A 19,437-nucleotide genomic window follows, 5' to 3' on the forward strand; every position below is an offset into this window, starting at 1 on the left:
TTTTGTCAAAAACATGTGCGTTCCACGCACATGTTTTGGGGGAAAAAAGGAGGGATTGTGGAAAGTTATCATCCAGCCTTCTCCCAGAAAAATGAAATATTCTAGGAAATATTGAAAAGGCAGAATATTTCTCTGGATGTGAAAAGAAAGAAACATGCTTTAAAAGACAGAATAGTTGCCTGTAGCTTCCTGCCCATCCCCACTTTGTCAATAGGCCATTGAGAAGGCCAGGCTAGCCCACTTTACATAATAAAGACTTCTCCACTCCAGCCCCAGGGGGGATGGGAGCAAAGGCATGATAATGTTGGAACTTTACTCAACTGACCACAAGGCATCTGAGAACTCATCACAGCCTAGAGAGTAGCCCCTGCATGGCCCCATGGGAGTCTGACAACCAATCAGAATACATTTCTTACACAGGAACAGGAAACAGAGAGGTGGGACTAAACAGGGTATAAAAAGTCTAGCAAGCCCCTCCTTCAGCCCTTTTCTTCTTCTCCACTAACATTGAAGCATTTGATCACCTATTCTGTTCAGGGCTCAAGCCATGTGGCCCTGTCCAACAATAAACCATCTTTCCAAGCAGCCTCCATCTCTCCAGTGTCTTCTTTCCCACTTGGAGCTGAACCCAGAAGGACATTTATTTCAACAGTACAATGACAATAAAGACTATACTTACACTATACTTATACTTAGACGTGTAATGACACACATTCCACAGGAAAGGAAAAAACAAATGCTTTGAAGGTAAAAAATGAAAGAATAAACAGCAAGCTGAGAAGCAAAATGGAGATCTATAAGAAACAGAAGCAGGACTAATAATGAAAGAGGAGTACATAGTAATAGGGAGTTCAAACTTGTAGAGATGGGCTTAGGGAGTCCAAAGTTCAGAATGAATTGAGGCAAAAGTAATTGCACAATTTTCCTCTTTTCTGAGACAAAACACATGTAGCCCCATATACTTGTTTGTTATAAAGTGAGCAGCTTTATAAATATTTTAAATAAAAATAAACAAATAAGGAGATACTTTGGGTCCTTTTTTCCCACCCCACCCCACCCCACCCAAGCTTTCCGCATTAATTGCAGCTTTGCCAATCAACAGATTACCACCTCTGCATACTCTTGGTAAAAATCCCAACCTAGAAGGGAAACACATGCAGCAGACTTTAGCTTCCCAGAGACTTAAAACATGACAACTTTCCCTGTATCCCCAGTCCCACCCACAAGGTCTGGCAGCCAAACAATGCTAGGAAGAGTTCTATAGACCTGGTGCTATTTTTCCATGTATGCCGGATGATCAGGTGATGAACATTCAAGAAGTAATAAATATGAAGAATATAAATATGAAGAATTTATTTATGGCATATTCTGTGTGTTTTGGTTTTTATTAGCAGGAGCTCTCAAAAATTTAATCTATTCATATTGTAGTCATTAACAGTTTGTTATCTGTTTACAAACACACTATATTGAAACTAACTAAGAGAAAGTTGTCAAGGAAACTATGATTAAGGTGGGCAAAAAACTTCAGGTATAATACTGAGCTGGAAAAATGAGAAAAACTTTGGGAAACACATTTGTAACTGACCATGTGTGCGATATACAAGGAAAATCAGTACAAAATGTTTTATAGATGGCACTTGTCACCCACGAGGCTCACAAAGATATTCCCAAACATATCACTTATGTGCTAGAAGTGTGAAAAATCATATGGGACTTACTATCACACATGGTGGACATGCAAGAAGGCCAAAAAAATACTGGACCAAAATTAAAAAGTGGCTCAAGAAATAATGGGGAACCACATAGACTGGAAACTGAAACTATTTTATTAGGTTTAACTACAACAAAGTATAGTAGAGAAATATTATACCTAATCCTACATATTCCAACAGCGGCCAGAATAACGTATGCACAAAAGTGGAAGAACAATATAGTAACTGAAGGAAGATGAAGTGATAAGGAAGATCTTAGAATGAGTGGAGATGGACAAATTGACGAAGGAAATAACAAGGAAAGGAGGAATCAGAATACTATTAGTTTGGGGAAAATGGTACAAATGGTTAGAGGATAGAAATAAGAAATAGGGGGGAGGAGGTGCCAACATTGCAACAATACGGATATGCGGGCTTGATGCTCCAAGACCACAGCCAATACTTTGGCCACTGGGTGGTCCAATCGGACCTAAACCATCCCACAGAGACAGTGAACAGGAAGAATATGTCTTGCTGATCTTAGGGACATCGCAAAGTCCCTGATGGATCCAAGAGAAGTTCTTTTAGCTGGTGACAAAAAATCCAGCCATTAGGCTGATGAAGTTGGGACGGCTCCAAAATGGAAGGATACGGAAAGAGAAAGTGTTTCCAGCTGATGAGGAATTTTTGCTGTTTTAAAAGAGACTGCCTATAAAAAACTTAAAGTTAATTTAAATTTGAGAACAGAAGAAACAAGCGGTGGAATTAAGCTTTGAATGGTTTTGGACAGTGGGTTATCTTACTTTTTAAATGCTATCTTTATGGATGGAATTTATGCAAGCCTTTTAAAACAAATGGATTAAGTTTTCTTCTATTTTTTTTCTTTTATTATTCTTTGTAACCTATGGACTAAAATTCTTCTCTTTCATTACTGTGAGTGCTCTTCTAACTCATTCAAGAATCGGACTTTTTTAAAACTTGAAATACAAAAAAGATACAAAAAGAAACAAAGAAAATTGCAACAATAACACTGCTACTTGGAGGCTGGAAGGTTTGTGTATTGGGTTCGAAACACTCTTACTTTTCACACTGATTATCCTGGCTTGGCACTCCAAGGTCTCACTCCTTGTTTATAGAGAGTGATCAGAAGAAAAGCATGCAGATGTTCCTTTGAAGTATATCTTTAACCAGAGAAAAGTGAAAATAAAACGTTATTGTGAATCTATGCTTAATTTTGTTAACCTTCTAAGCTAGAGCAGCAGTGTTTGTTAGCTGGAAATAATGGCACAATTTCAACAGCAGAAAGAAACTTTAAGTCTGCAAAAGATATTTTCAGAAATACAGACATTATCAAATACATATGAGAGGATAGAGAAGAAGCTGGAAGACTTAGGGCATCTAACAGCAAAATATGATGAAGAAGTTGATGTTTATCAAGTGGAAAAAGTGGTGGTTAAAACCCTAAAAATCAAAGAGGAAAATGAATATAAAGAAATTAAATTTGCTGATATTTGTGGTGATTGGTTTGTCTCTGAAATTGGAAAGAGTGGAATACTGAAAGAGGAACTAAATGGAGGAGAAATCTACAAGATACAGATGGCAAGATACAGAAGAAGAAAAAACAAAGAATTTATGGATTTAAAGAGAGAAATTTTATTAGCAATATCATTGATAACACTATTGAAAATCAAAGATAAGCTGATTAAGGAAACAGAAGAAGGGCATCGAAATTACATGAGAGATTTTATAAACAAGGAGTTGCTAAGAGGAGTCCATACAAAGTTGATTAAGGAGAAGATTAGAGGACTGACACTACAAATGGCAGAAGATATGAGACTGTTTTGCTACTGGAAAGATACAGGTTGATAGATGGAATAGTATAATTTAAAACTAGTTAAACTTAGTGAAATTTAGTGACAACAGATATAATTAAATAAATAATTGATAATGTTACTAATGTATACAATGTGTAGTGTTATGATATGAATAAATATGAATATTGAAAATGTTATGATACAGGATATAGTTAAATAAAGGAGGGATAATTATATATATGTATGTATGTATGTATGTATGTATGTATGTATGTATGTATGTATGTATGTATTTAGTGTCACAACCCCTGGTATGTCCAAATATGGGAGGAAGCTTACTGCTTCCATTCTCTGTCTATCGGCTCGTCACAAGAGACCATCCAGACAGAAACCCTTTTTTTTTTTTTAATATTGGGTTTCTGTCTGAATGGTCTCTTGTGATGAGCCGATAGACAGAGCATGGAAGCAGTAAGCTTCCTCCCATATTTGGGCATACCAGGGGTTGTGACACTAAATACATACCTATTTCCCTAGCTCAGCTGATAAAGGAGGAGAACCTTGTGGCTTAGTGGTTAACACATCTGCCTAATATGTAATACAGCCCAGGTTCGAATCCCAGTAAGGGTATGGCTAGCTGATGAGAGCTAAATAGCTTGAAACAGATCTATAGTAGTCTCCCTTTATTTATTTATCAGCACAAATACAACACAAATGTGTGTGTGTGTGTATGTGTGTGTGTGTGTGTGTGTGTGTGTGTGTGTGTGTGTGTATGTACAACATAGGAAACTGGATGTAAATAGTAAACAGTGATTTGGAAAGGAGGATTAGAAAATTTTGTTATTAAACATTATGGATGTTTAGCTAGAATAGGACATAAGGATTCAGTGTTAATGGAGGATTTTAGAAATAGTAAATGAAATGCCAGTATGTGGTTATGTATTAAATCTTGGGATATTTTATGAAGGATATTTAAACAATTATAGTCAAATGGAAATGGAGGTATGATGATGGTAACATGTATAAATATCTGAGTTAAAATACTTGAGTTAATATGAATTATGTTTGTTGACTGTGGAAGAGGTGCACGAAAGTCTTTTTGTAACCAACTGATACACTTTCTACAGTATGTAAAGAAGTATGTGTTGTATTTGTTTTGAAAATTAAAAATTAAAAAAAAGAAAAAAGAAATAGGGAAATGTAAAATTAAGGTACAGTAGAAGAATTAGGATATAGAGATAGGGGATAGGAAGGGATAAGATATACTAAGGTAAGAAAAGTATATACAATATAATATAGGCAATACGATAGTCTCATATAAATGACTAAATATAAATAACTAAGAAATGGTACATGAAAAGGAGTATGAAACAAGGGGACCACAAATGTAAAATTGAAATGTATAGGAGGGGAAACATTAGCTGTAAAGATACACTGATATGTAACTGCTGTATGATGGAACGTTTAGTTCCTGTGTTGTTTTAAGTTACGTGTTTGTTTTTCTTGATGTGTTTAAGTGTTTAAAATAACAAATTAAAAAGAAGAAGAAGAAACTAACTTGTGATGTGTGAAATGCAATAAAGTGCATTGTATGTGCTAAGAATAATGATTCATAAGGCTCTGTTCCTGCTCTGCGAAGTGAAATGGCATGCCATTAGCCAATGGAAACATTTCAAAAAAGTATCCTCTGGTGAACTTAATTTTTCTCAGTATTTCATTTTAGATGAAACCAAGCTTAGGGAAGAGCTGTGGAGAGTTGGAATGTTCACTTTCGTGCAACCACTTTGATCTGGAAATGTGTCACCTTGTTATGAAACATACATGCCATGTAGAGTCTACCATTTCTATGTACACCATCCATATTTCGGGAGCTCACAGAGCTTCTTGAACTTGAAAGTTCTTAAATTTTATCATTATGCTTCTGTAAGGGAAGTTAGGCTGATAGTTAGATGGTGTGCAAGTTGGAAGACAAATTTCCCCTCAAACAATCCTGTAAGAAAATTCAATGATTGCCTGATTATTTATTTGTATGGACATTAGAAATGGCAGAAAAAACATAGTCGCCTCCATAACACAACAATTAGTTGACTGATGCGAAAGAAGGTATGCAGCACATCCAACCTATGTAGCTGAAGTCCTCTGTGATCTTTAAGTTTTTGATTTTCCTTCTATGTTCCAGTTTTTATCAAAAACCAGTTGAGTCATTATTTTTCTTCTTTTTTTTAAAAAAAGAAAACTACTCCAGTTGTTCTCTATCTTTTTTGCATTAAGTATAAGGTAAAGGTAAATGTTCCCCTCGCACATATGTGCTAGCTGTTCCTGACTCTAGGGGGCAGTGGTCTTCTCCATTTCAAAGCCATAGAGCAAGTGTTGTCCGAAGATGTCTCCGTGGTCATGTGGCCGGCATGACTAAACACCAAAGGTGCATGGAACACTGTTACCTTCCCACCAAATTGGTCCCTATTTTTCTACTTGCATTTTTACATGCTTTCGAACTAACTATATTTGTGATTTTTTTATTAATATAATATAAATATGTCATAGATGTTGAAATAATACTAGCCTTAACTCCAATCTTACCCTTAGTTATATACACATATCTACTAATAATACTTGAAGAAATATTTATATTATCCCACCTGGAATTCTTAGCTGTCCTAAGAGTTAAAGCAGCTTTCTGTGTCAAGTCCTAGTGAACAATGTGTTAGGTATATTTTTGGAAAATACATTCAGTATCATTTTGATAAGATGATCAATGTGCAATCTGTCTATTCCATTTGAGCTGAAACGAGCTGAAAATGACTAGACCATCAAAAGCTTAAGCAGGAATTAAATCTCCCCAGAGAATATTTGCTACACAGGAAGAAACAAAGCAAGTGCATATTTCTGAGTACTGACCTGATCCCATCCTAGAGATTTCAGGAATTTTAAGCCCCAAGTGGGCCCTCCTTAAAAATAAACCAGAATGCAAAATATGTCTCAGATGATCTGTATCTAGGCATAGCATTTCCTGAACAGCAGTGAAATATCCCTATGTTTGGGGAAGTTTGGTTAATGTTATATGTTATCTTTTTTCATTGAATAACATTTTCCCTAGCTGGCTTGAAAAGAAAGCCCATTCCTTCTCTTAGCTGTATTCAGAAACAGGTTCACACTGTATTTTTTTGCTCATAGCTATTTCATAAACCTAGTCAACTGAATCCAAATAACACTTATTATTGAGGAATTGGATATCTAATCTATTTTTATAATAGAAAGATTAAATAAACCATTGTCAAATTGGATTTAAGTTGCTTAAGTTGGTCCCCAGAGTCCAAAAGATATAAGACACAATTACTTGTTTTAAAATTTAAACTTAAATTCATGATCTCATGGAGGCATAATGAACTTCCATAGTAACATGATTATAATATGCTTGGAGTTGGGGTTCAGCCAAGGTAAAGGTTGTACAAAACAGTGATGGGATAGGGTGTTAATTTTGACATGAGCGGGCATAGAGAGTGACCCACGAGTATTTAAAAAGTTGCTAGATTTATGCAACTTCTGAAACAGTGCACAGTTATGCCTAAAAGTACACATTATTGACCATATGGATTACTTATGGATCAACTTGGGCCTAACAAAGAAAAGTAGGAAAACATTTTTTTTCCATATGGAGAGAGTAAAATACATTGCCTGTTTTCCCTCATTTTTTTCCTCCAGGGAAATTATATTGCCTTTTGTTTGCTGATGAAAATAACTGAAGCAGTTTGGTCTAGTGCAAGGGTCTGCTACCTTAAACATTCAAAGAGCCACTTGGACCCATTTCCCACAGAAAACACTGGGAGCCACAATACTTGGGTGGGAGTGGCCAACTCAACATCATTCAGTCCCATCCAGTCACATGACACACACACACACACACACACACACACACACACACACCAGTGGTGGGTTCCGGATTCCGTTCCAACTGGTACGGTTGGAAAGGCCCCAGCATCACCCACATGCACACGTGCGGCACGTGCGCACACACGTTGTAGCTGCAAACGACACTTCCACAAGCAGATGGAGCGTCGCGCAGGCGCATTGCGCGGAAGTACTGACAGCTTTATTTTTTTATTTTTTTTTATTTTAAACACATAAACAAAAACAAACACATGACTTAACACAACATAGGAACAAGAAGTTCCATCATATATCATATAGCAGTTCTGTATCAGTTTCTTTACAGTTAGTGTTTTCCCTTCTATACATTTCTATCTTGCATTCGTGGTCTCCTTATTCGTTATCCATTTTTATGTACAATTCTATATTTGTTTATACTTAGTTATTTATACCAAAATATTGTTTACCTATATTGTATTTTATATTTTTACTGTCATTTATTCTCTTACACACAATTATAGGTATACATTCACATAGTTATTCTTTTCCTTTGCCATTCTTATACTTTTATTATTCCATTTAAAAGGTTATAATATACAGTTTGGGTTGATTTGTTTACCATCCCTAGCGCCTGTTGTAACACCACCTTATTTTCCCTTTCTTTTCTCCCTCCCTTCCTTCTCTACTTCCTTCCTTCCTCCTCTCCTTCCCCTTCTTTCTTCCCTTACCTCTCCCCTACTCTTACCCTCTCTCTACCCATTTCTGCCCTCTCTCCTTCTCTTTCTCTTCCTTCCACCCACCTCTCCTTACCTCTTTCTTCTTCCCTTACCTCTCCTCCACTCTTCCTCTTCTTTTCCTACTGTCTCTCCTTCTCTTTCTCTCCATTCTACCCTCTTCTTCTTTCCCTTCCTTCTTCCCTCCCTTCTCTACTTCCTTCCTCCTCTCATCTCCTTCCTTCTCCCCTCCCTTTCTTTTTCTCTTGTTATGGGTGTCTCTTTCAAATCTCAGTTTATGTTTTCTTGAGGATGGTATTTCCACAAACCCATATAATTTCATATCATTTCCTTTTTTCTCGTTCGTTCTACAGTCTATATGCCAGCCATCATCCTGATTTGATGGCTTATTCCTAATAATTCAGTCTGACTATTTTAATTTTCTGTGCTAATTCCTTTTGAGTTATTAAATTGGTCTGCCCACTCATTTGGTTCTATTTCAATTTCATCTACTTGATTACATAGCCCAGATGAAATCCAAGCCCTGTCAATTCTTACTTCCTGTATACAGGCTATATCTACCTTCAATTTCTTAAGTTTATTAAACATCTGGGCCCCTTTTTTTGGTGCATTCAGTCCATTCAAGTTTATCAAGATAATTGTTATTTCTTGATCCATCTTTAGCTGGTTTTTTTTTAAACTTCTAGTTATTTCTAGTTTGTATCTGACTTTTCCCTCTCGTGCCTTCGTTCTCTGCTCTCTGTATGTTTCTTCCTCTCGGCCCTTACTTTCTAGTCCCTCTTTACTTCTTTGTTCTTCTTCCGCTTTGCTATATTCTTCATAGAATTTCTGTGCTTCTTCTGTATTCTCTATCATATCTTTTTCCTTGCCGAGATATCAGAACCCCTTCTGGTACCAACCATCTGTACATTGTTCTATTTTTATTTAACTGGTTTGTTAAAAATTGGTACTGCCTACATTGTTCCCGAATTCTCCGTGGAATCTGTTTGAGAGTGATCAACTCTTTTCCCTGTAATGTAATCGTCTCTTCTCTAGTTTTTTTGTACATTTCATCTCTCGTTGTTTTTTTAGCAAATCTTACATGCACTTCTCTTGGGAGTCTATGTCTTCTGGCATAGTTAGTATGCACCCGATAAGCTTCATCGATTTCTCCTCTCAACTCTTGTTCTTTTATTTTGAGCATTTCAGTGAAAATTTCAATCATTTTTCTTTTCAGGTCTTCCTCCTTCTCTTCTGGTATGTTCTGGAATCTTAGGTAGAATGCAGCTCTTTCATTTTCAAGTCGGGTTATTGATATTTCTAGTTCTTTATTAAGTTGTTTATATTCCAATTCCATTTTTTCCCATCTTCTGATCTGCTTGTTCTATTTTTTCTTCCATACACTGGATTTTCTGTTCATTAATTGCTAAGGCCTTCTGTATACTTTCAATTTTGTCATCTACATTTTTGATAGTTCCTTTCAATTCTCCCATTTCATTTTTCATTTCTTTATGATTCCTCCTTGTCTCTTCATGATTAATAGTTGTCACTTCCTGGCTTTTTGCCAATGTCTCTTGTATCATCTGGAGCATCAATTGCATACTCGTTGGAGCTGGCCCTATTGTTCCTGCCATCTTTTCGCCTCTCTCCAACCCCAACACACTCTCAATTGATCTTTGATTTGAGGAAGGGTGTGTGGCTGAAATCACATTGGGTGTAGTTTCCCCCCCCCACTAATTTTATTGAAGTTGCCATTTTTATCCCCCTATTTATCCTTGCCCACAATTGCATATAAGTTTTACTTTATTTTACTTCTACTTTATCAGTAATATCAATAATATAAGTAATTGTATATTACAATATTTGACAATAGTTAACCTTCCTTAATATCAAGTTTCAATACCTGAACATTCCTATATAGTATTCAATTCTATTTTGGTCCTTAATTAATATATATCATAGCTTTATATACCACACTATTATCTTATACCAATAGATGTCTCTCAATTTTATTATTTATACAGGTATTCAATTCTAGTAGTTAGTTTATCTCTATGCATATATATATATATACACACAAACTTATGTCACCGTTTTCTTGCATCAGATTTCACGGTCCACATTTACAGTCCACTAGGTGTCACTCTCCCCTCACAGAGGCTGTTAATATCCAGGTTTCCAGCAAAGAAGTAAGGAAGAGGTCCCTTCCAAAACATTCCTCTCTCTCTGACACTGTTCCGAGGCAAATAAATATCAAGTACTTATAATTTCAACTATTCTTTGGAGAAAACAAAACAGCAGATGGAAGAACAAGAAGAAAAAGCAAAAACAACTAAACTACCAACCCGATTGTTAAACAATCTGAGCTTTCCAAGTCTTCTCGGCAGATGTCCATGCCAGGTTTTCGTTCTCACTTGGCCAATTCCTTCAAGTTATTTGGCCTGTCCCTTCCAACTCAGCAAACTCAGCGTCTCTGCTTCACTTCTTTTCGGCAAAATTGAACTGCAAAAACAGTCTCCTTCCCAGCGTCTCCTTCTTTCCAGCTCACTCTCTCTGCCAATTTCGCGTTGACCTCCTCTTTGGGTTGTCAGCAATAGTAACAAATATCCCGATTTCAACTGCTTCCCTCTCTATTTCCTTCCTTCTTATGCAGTCGCCATCGCTGGTCCTAACCAAATGGCAAGATAGTTCCTCGTCCGTTTAGGGGGTTTCTCCTATCCGCTGGGGGATTTGCCTTATCACCCCAGCATCTACAGAGTATCCCCTTTAATCTGCTGGCCTGTTCAGGAGCAACAGCGCTAAAAAATGACCCCAAACGAAGAAGTTAGAGTTAGAGGTTGGGAGAGCTCTCTTTCCTCTGCTCTAAGCATGGTGATGTCACCACAGGAAGTCCTAGTGCCGACAGCTTTAAGACACGGTAAGAAGCTCGGGTGAAGGGTTTTGTAGACTGAAGAAGGGACGCGACAACCAGGATGAACAACTAACAGGTTTATTTACAATAACTAAAGACAGCGATTCAAAGTGGCGCAGTGCGCGCCAAGGTATTTATATAACTGTTTAACCAATAGGAACCCGGGACTTGGGCAGCAACTGCTGTCAAGTCCCGGACCAATCAAAAGTAACTTTCGGCCGGCAACAGCTCCTGCTGCGTCCTGGCCAATCAGGAGGCAGCAGGCTGTTGCTGGCCTCCGAGAAGGTGCTGAACTAACTGAGCCTCATTTACATGGCTCATTAATATTTAACACCCCTTCCCCCCCAGTTCCGCGCATGCTCCCGGGTGGAGCATGCGTAGTCCTTAAGGTAGGCGGGGCGGCGCCGGACCCGCCCCGACCTTCGCAGTTCGACAGGAGTCGTCGGCGGAGGTGGACCTCCTTGTCGTAGCTCCTCCCGGAAGGGGGTGTAGCTCCAAGGCACGCCCTCTCGAGAAGGCCCAGAAGGCGGGCTCAACCTCAATGGTAAGCAGGGACGAGGTGGCGCGTCCTTAACAACAGTGTAGCCGCTCAATATCGGCCGTGGACTGCTCCGAGAGCTCGGCTGCTCTGGCAGTCTCCACGGCCTGGAGCAAGGTGATCTGGTGGTTCCGGAACATGCGGCTCCGCAGGTTGACGTCGCAGACCCCGCACACAAACTGTTCCACCAGATTCTCTTCTAAATTAGAAAAGTCACACTGAGCGTCCACCATACGCAAAGCCTCTAGGAATTGACTTATTGATTCGTTTTTCTTCTGGACCCGGCGGCGAAAAGCAAAGCGGCGGGCAATGACAGATGGGGTGGGGGCGTAGTGATTTTTTAATCTTGCCATCAGTTCTTCCCACCCCAGCTTGTATGCTGGCCTCGGGGCGGCCAGGGCTCTTGCGGAGGCGAACATTGAGGGTTCACAGCAGGAGAGGAAGAAGCTGCACTTTTCTTCCTCGGTTTGAGCCTGGTCTTTTGATGCTATCAAGTAGCACTCAAATCTCTCCATAAAGCCCTCCCAGGATTCTCCGGCAGAACCAAAGGGGGCGAACGGAGGAAGCACAGAAGTCATCTTGGTGGATGAGAGACGGATGGAGGGAATGGAAAAAAAAATCTTCTTCTTCCGAGCAGTGTTCGTTGCTGGCTTTGAGCGGCGGCAGCTAACTACCCCTCTCTCTCTCTCTTCACCCTAGCGTCGCGGAATCGCCAATCCCATCCTCGTCGCCAGTTTTGTAGACTGAAGAAGGGACGCGACAACCAGGATGAACAACTAACAGGTTTATTTACAATAACTAAAGACAGCGATTCAAAGTGGCGCAGTGCGCGCCAAGGTATTTATATAACTGTTTAACCAATAGGAACCCGGGACTTGGGCAGCAACTGCTGTCAAGTCCCAGACCAATCAAAAGTAACTTTCGGCCGGCAACAGCTCCTGCTGCGTCCTGGCCAATCAGGAGGCAGCAGGCTGTTGCTGGCCTCCGAGAAGGTGCCGAACTAACTGAGCCTCATTTACATGGCTCATTAATATTTAACAAAGGGGCCCTCCCGAGCACCGTGGAGTACCTACCGGAACAGTACCCAGTGCTCCGGGCAGGCTCCGGTACGCTGCCACCCGGCTCTCACAGCTTGGCGCCTTCAAAATGCCAGTGAATGGCACTCTGCATGGCTGGAGAAGGGGGTTACATGAGCGGCTGTTCCGCTCTCGCTCACGCACCTCCCAGCCTCACGATGCCTTGGCCCAGCTCTCCCCGCAGAGCCAGGACAGCTCCACTGCCACTGCCACCGCCACTGCATGGCTTTTTCTGCGGCTTCCAAACCAAGTCTTTCAGCAGTGGCTACTCTGGGCATATGCTCTATGGTTGTACGCTCTGCTGGCAGCTGGCCCACAACCATAGAGCATACACCCAGAGCGGCACCTTCACGATACTGCTAGGTCGGTGAGCGGTGCTCTGCCTGGCCAGAGGGGGGGTTGTCCAGGGGGCATATTTTTTTGGGGGGGGCTTATATTTTTGCCCACCTGAAAAATATGGCAGGGCTTTAGTTTCAGGACATGTTGTATTTTCGGGAAAACACGGTGTGTTTGTGTGTGTGTGTGTGTGTGTGTGTGTGTGTACATACACACACACACACTTCCTCCCTCCCTCCCTTCATCTATCCATGCTCTCCTGTCTAGCTTCACATGTTGTGTGAATCCAACCACTTGGGCTGTGGAGATCCACGCAAAATAAGGCAATTCCAACCCAAACTGTTTAATAAAAATATTTTTTTTAAAAAAAGAAAGTGTGCCCAAAGCATCATACAACACTGGAAAGATTTTCATCATCAAAAGCAATATTTCAAAATGACCATTAATCAACAATTTTATTGTTGATTAATATTGACTAATACTAGTATGCTTTACCTATTAATAATTATGACATTTTATCCATAAATGATTAATAATGAAATGTTGTTCATAAGCTATCTGTAATATAAAGGATTAATATATATTTACATATACAACATCTTTCTTTCTCTTTCTTTAGTAGAAGAAGAAACCACTATATCTTTTGGCAAATTTCATAACCACTGTCTAAATAAATGAAAAAAATCTTGAAGTGTCCAGGAAAGACTCTTGTTATCAAACTTCAGGGTAGTAGGAAAGAAAATAAAAGGAAAGAAAGATATACAGCAAAAGGAAAATAGATCTTTCTGAAAACCACCCATACTTTATCAATATAATTTTATAAGATGTCAACATAACATGATGTATGCATATAAGTGACTTCATTTAATAATGGAGAATAAATCTCATTCAAAAAGACTGTTTGAATAGGATTGCCTAAATTATATGGTTATATAGAACTATTTCTTTAAAATCTTCTTGTAAGTTACTTTCATATTAATGTCAAAAAGCTCATAGTGAACTCATATTGATCTGCATTACTTACTTTACAGCCAGAAAAGGAGAACAGTTTAACTCTAATAATCTCCTTCTGGAAAAGAGATATTAGATATGACTGACATGGTTTTTAAAGAGTGGTAGCTTTATTTATTGGTACTACAAAACCAATTAGCATAAGATAGGATCTACAGAGACTTTCAGAACCTCTACTCTGAAGGACCAAAGGAAATGTGCCTCTTCTACCACTTGTAGGTCCCATAATTTGCTATGGGTTACTCACTCAAATCTTAAAAATAAATGTTGCCATCTGCTCTATCCTTATAACTGTCATCCTTAACTTAAAAGGATGACTGATTATGTTTACCTAATGGTTAATTTATAACAGTCTTTCCCAATATACCCCACTCTGCATATATGTTGATGTTAAGTCGCAGTAAAACCTTTTTTTAAACATTCTTGTATGTTCATATTTGTGTTGTCAGTAGTAGTGTCTAGTAACCCTATCTTTTGTGAAGCTTTTTGGGCTACTTTGTATTTTTGAGAGATTCAGGGTTTTCTCTACTTAGCCTGGCCTATGCAATATGTATCCAAAATGGTTAAGCTTTGGCTTTATTATTAATGATCCAAGTAAGCAGTCTGGTTTAATTTATGTAGAGTCATAGGTATAGGTAGGTATTTTTCCCCAGAATGTTATAATTATTTTAGCATATAAGTAATTTATCAACATAATAGCAAGACTAATCAATATTATTCTCTGTGGTCATTGTTTTCACTATGTTTAAAAACAGCTGTTTCCCCTATGGAGGTTAATATGGCTAATCTTTGTTCGTTTCTTTTTCATTTTTTGAATCTTTTTAACAATTTCTATTCATTAAAGTAAATAAGAGTAAAAAAATGTATTTGGTAAATCCTGAACTTGCACATAATACATATTCTAATTGCAAAAAAAGATGACTACTTACTTTGTTCTTGCATAATATCACAAGTAGTAATAATATGAAGCCAGTTGCTAAGTTTAGCAGATATGGTTTGATAATTAAGTTTGAAATGATAAATCTACCTTTTAACTATAGCAGCACAAATGCGAACATGGAATTTAAAAATTCAGACTGAGTATATTTATTGTTCTATAGCAGTGGTAGTCAACCTGGTCCCTACCGCCCACTGGTGGGCGTTCCAGCTTTCATGGTGGGCGGTAGGAGTTTGCTGTAACTCTGCTTTATAAATTTTATAAAGTAAAGTTACTTCCCTACTTTGTAAATCACCATTATTGTGGAACTGGTGGGCGGTTAGAAAATTTTACTACTAACAGAGATACAAAAGTGAGCGGTAGGTATAAAAAGGTTGACTACCTCTGTTCTATAGGTTCAAACTGTTACAATGTTTTGTTTCAGTGTAATTCAGAAATGAAAACATAATGGTCTCTATTTTAATTTGGCTAAAAAATGCCTGATCTTCAAGCTGGTTTTAGAAAAGGCCAAGGAATATGAGACATTATTGCTGAGGAATGCTGGGTAATTGAGAAAAAAAACTCAACAAGAGCCTTAATAGAAAGGGCTTTGATTGTGTCTATGATATCAACTGAAGCAATTTCTTATAAAAACAGGAGTGTGAGAAAATGTCATTGTCCTCATGCAAAATCATACAGAGGACAAGAAGCCACAGTCCAGAGGGAACATATTAAAGCAGATTGGTTAGATGTCAGCAAAGGAACAAGGCAAGACTATATACTCTCCTCTGTGTTCAATAAATATTGAAGAGGTTGTATTGGAAGATGAGCTTGGCTTTAAAATAGGAAGAAGCAGTAATAATTTATGCTGTATTGATGACATTACTCTCATAACTGAAAATGCAAATAATTTGCAACCAGTAATAATGAAAGTCAAGGAGTATGGTAAAAAAATGGAGTCACAAGTAAGTGTAAGGAAGACCAAGATAATGACAAGAAGTGCAGTATAACCATCAGTCTTAGAAATTATAGTGAAGATGCCCAAGAGGTAGATGGCTGCTATGTTTTAGATCTGACATCAAGAATGTAAATATCATTCTTTGTCATATGTCACAGTTTAGAGTCAGTGAAACAAGTTCTTTCTATGCCAACAAAGGCTCCAATAGTTTTTTTTCATACCTTTCACTGCCAGTTTATTCTCAGCTGCCAAATGCTCTGGCTAGTCACTTTTTATATCATTATGGGATGTTCCCTGCTTTTGTTTTTGCAGCAACCTAATCTGCTGGTAAGATTTCAGATATAGTTTTTTTCAGGTATGAAAATTTTTTTCTTAAACAATCAGTCAAATAGAATGTGGTAAAAGATTCTAGAAAGTATGGGATAAAACACTGTCAACTAACTCTCTTCCAAAACAAGAAATATCTTAGCTAATAACTGATGAAAATAAATTGCCTTCATTCTATATTATCCTGTCTTAGAGTTCTTTATCCTTTTTTCTGCTGAGTATGAACCTATCTCATCGTTCTGATGATGTTGCTATATAATAGAAGGTATAGACATATTGTTATATTTAGAATTACTTTGCAGTAACATTATTTATGAGAAATTTACAATATTCTATATCATCTTTGAGTTGATAAATATTATCAAGAACAGCTATGATATCTCTAGAAGAATTGTTCCTGCTGTGGAAGAACTATTTGTTTTGTAATAGCATTCAAAGCCTCTCATTATTTTGCATACTGAAAGACCCTTTCTCTGCTGTTCCTTGACTAGACAAGCATGCTGATGAATAATATATCATTAGGTCAAAAGGCAGCCCTATCAAATTCACCAAAAAAGGAGCTCTGAAAGTCTGTGTGGCAGTGTAATACTATGAGTCAATTTTCTCTTGTTGGGAGGTTGGAAAGTCCAACACCCTCAAAGCACCCAATGCTTTGAAAGGACTACGGTTTCCATCATACTTCACAGTTGAGTGTTGCACTCCAATACAAATGGAAGGTAGCAAATTGGAAAACCTGAATGCCTCCTTCACTTTGGTTTTTGTTTTGAAACTTACCATTTAAGTTTTCACTTGTACGCTTATGTCTTCATTTATGAAGATTCTAAAGTCTAAACTATTTGGAAGAAACTATAAAAGAGCTATGTAATTATAGCAGGCTCTTTAAATGTTTAAAGAGCCATTTGGCCAATAGCTATGGTTTACAATTAAAATAATATAGTCACTTACTACAGCGGTGATTTTTATATTCTTTTCCCTGTTAAGAGGGTAGTTTTAAACTGTGCACTTTAGTTTTTTCAGGAATATTGTCCTGAAAGAAACCAGGATGTTCAAGTTGTCCACAATTAATACAAAGCATGGAATGCATGAGATAGAGGAGACACTAAACAGAGGATGTTTTCTTTTCCAGACCAAGGCAAAATAACCATTAATCTTTCATTTGCTATCCTTGCCTAGTTTCAAGCCTAGACAGTATTGTTCCAAAAGAATATAATATATTGAAAGTGAAGACTAGTCTTTGTTGTCTGTATTATATCTATGGAGACTTGAAAACAATTTGGACAACGTACTTCAAACATGTAACAGGATTTTTTGAAACAACCAGATTCTGAAAGAAGATAGAGGTAGTCTTTAAATTATGATGACTCGTTCAGTGACTGTTCAAAGTTATGACAATATTGAACAAGGAGTCTTTGGAATGCTAACCATCTCAGCATCCCTGTGGTCATGGGATTGTGATCTGGGTCTCAGTGCCTTACTCACAATTGCAATGTCACAGTGAGCAATGATTTCTGTTGTTCTCTGCCGGCTTCTCACAAGCAAATCAACAGGAAAGCTGGTAGGAGTTCACAAGTTGCTACTGCCACATATTTGCCCACTTCAGTTCTAATACCTACTTGTGACACCTGTCCATCTGCCTGCAGCACCTGTTCCCTTGCTTGCACTTCTTAGCATCATGATGGTGAACCTATGGCAAGCATGCCACAAGTGGCACATGGAGCCATTTGTTAGGGCACGCAAGGCATTGCCCTGTCAGCTCCAGCGTGCATGTGCGCACTGGCCAGCTGACTTCAGCCTTCTTTTAAGGCTTTTTTTTGCCCTCTGGAGCTTTCAAGCGCAAAAAACAACCCAACGTGTAAACCAGAAGTTCGGGAATGGACTTCTGCTTTGCGCGTTGGGCCATTTTTCACGCTCCGGAGGCTTCAGTGCAGCCTCCTGAAGGCTCTGGAGGCCGAAAAATGGCCCTACGGGCAACCCGGAAGTGACTTCTGGTTTGCCCATAGGGTCATTTTTTGCCCTCTGGAGCCTTCAGGAGGCTGCACTGAAGCCTCCGGAGTGCGACTTCTGGTTTGCCCATAGTGTCATTTTTCTCATTCTGGAGGCTTTGGGGAAGCCTCCTGATGGCCTCCGGGGGAGGGAGGCTGTTTTTGCCTTCCCCAGGCTCCTAGAAAGCCTCTGGAGCCTGAGGAGAGTGAAAAACGGGTCCATCACGGGCCAAAAGTGGGGGGGAGGGGGTCATGCGTGCATGCGCATGGGGGTCGCACACATAGCATTATGGGTGTTGGCACACCCATGCACAACCCCACTGTGCTCTCCCCGCTTTTGGCATGCGATGGGAAAAAGGTTAGCCATCACTGTCTTAGCACCTGCCTGTAGCTCCTGTCCACTACCCCCGTAGCCCCTATCCAGACTCTTTGCCTACAGCATCCGCCCATCCCCTGCAGCATCTGCTCACCATCCTGTCAATAGTTCTCATCTGCAGCTTTTATCTGCTTACTTGCTTGCCTGCAACTCTCACCTCTTCCTATTCAATAACCATAGAGTTCTGAAGTTAACACTAGAACTAGTGCCATCACTAAGCAATGCAGCTATGTGATGTTGTGTTTTATTACTGCATCGCTTATTGATGGAAATTTTGATCCCAATTTCCATTGTAACCTGAGGACTATCTGTATGGCTTCCCTAAAAAGGTTCCCACATATTCTGAATCACCTATTTGAAATAATGTTTGAAGCATTCATATGCGAGCTTGCTATAAGAAACTAGAGCTGGTGAGCAAAATAAATTTTCCTGTTCTTGTTCTAATCAGCATTAGAAATCTCCAAGCAACAACTTAATATTATCTTTTCTTATCTCACAGTGGGATTAAGGACAGGGGAGCTCTGCAGATGTGAAGTAAATTAGTTCCTTTGCAGGTGAAATCCCAAAATCAAATTCAGAAAAAAAGGGAAGGAAGGAAGGAAGGAAGGAAGGAAGGCACTGATAGCACTAATACTAAAAGAGTTCATCATTTTATAACACACATAAAATCAGAACAGGAGAATGTGCATACCATGAATCCATGTTGAAACAGACAATAGAGTTAACATCTGATCCTTGGGCCCCTCTCCAGGTCTTGTACACAGCATGAATTATGAGCAGAACAAAATACTTATCAGTATGTATCAGATCTAGAGTGCTAGTCTGAGCTAGCCACGACCACGTACTTTCTTGCCAGTGAATCATCAGATACTCTGCCTCCCCCATGACATATCTAACTACACTGGAAATCCCTAAACATTATGT

At 38.8% G+C, this 19,437-nt stretch overlaps 1 protein-coding gene across 1 annotated transcript in view; it reads right to left on the bottom strand.

The window, feature by feature from the left end:
* LOC106543805 (ribitol xylosyltransferase 1) overlaps positions 1-11,014 on the bottom strand; it is a 32,510-nt gene extending 21,496 nt beyond the window's left edge. Inside the window, exon 1 of the mRNA XM_087703174.1 lies at positions 10,428-11,014. The gene's annotated coding sequence lies outside the window, so the exon portion shown is untranslated. The remainder of the gene's footprint in view (positions 1-10,427) is intronic.
* Between the last annotated feature and the right edge of the window lie 8,423 nt (positions 11,015-19,437).

Source organism: Thamnophis sirtalis, unplaced genomic scaffold (assembly GCF_051295495.1).
Source record: "Thamnophis sirtalis isolate CommonGarterSnake01/CBP01778 unplaced genomic scaffold, rThaSir2_p1.2 scaffold_38, whole genome shotgun sequence".
NCBI classification, from domain to species: domain Eukaryota; kingdom Metazoa; phylum Chordata; class Lepidosauria; order Squamata; family Natricidae; genus Thamnophis; species Thamnophis sirtalis.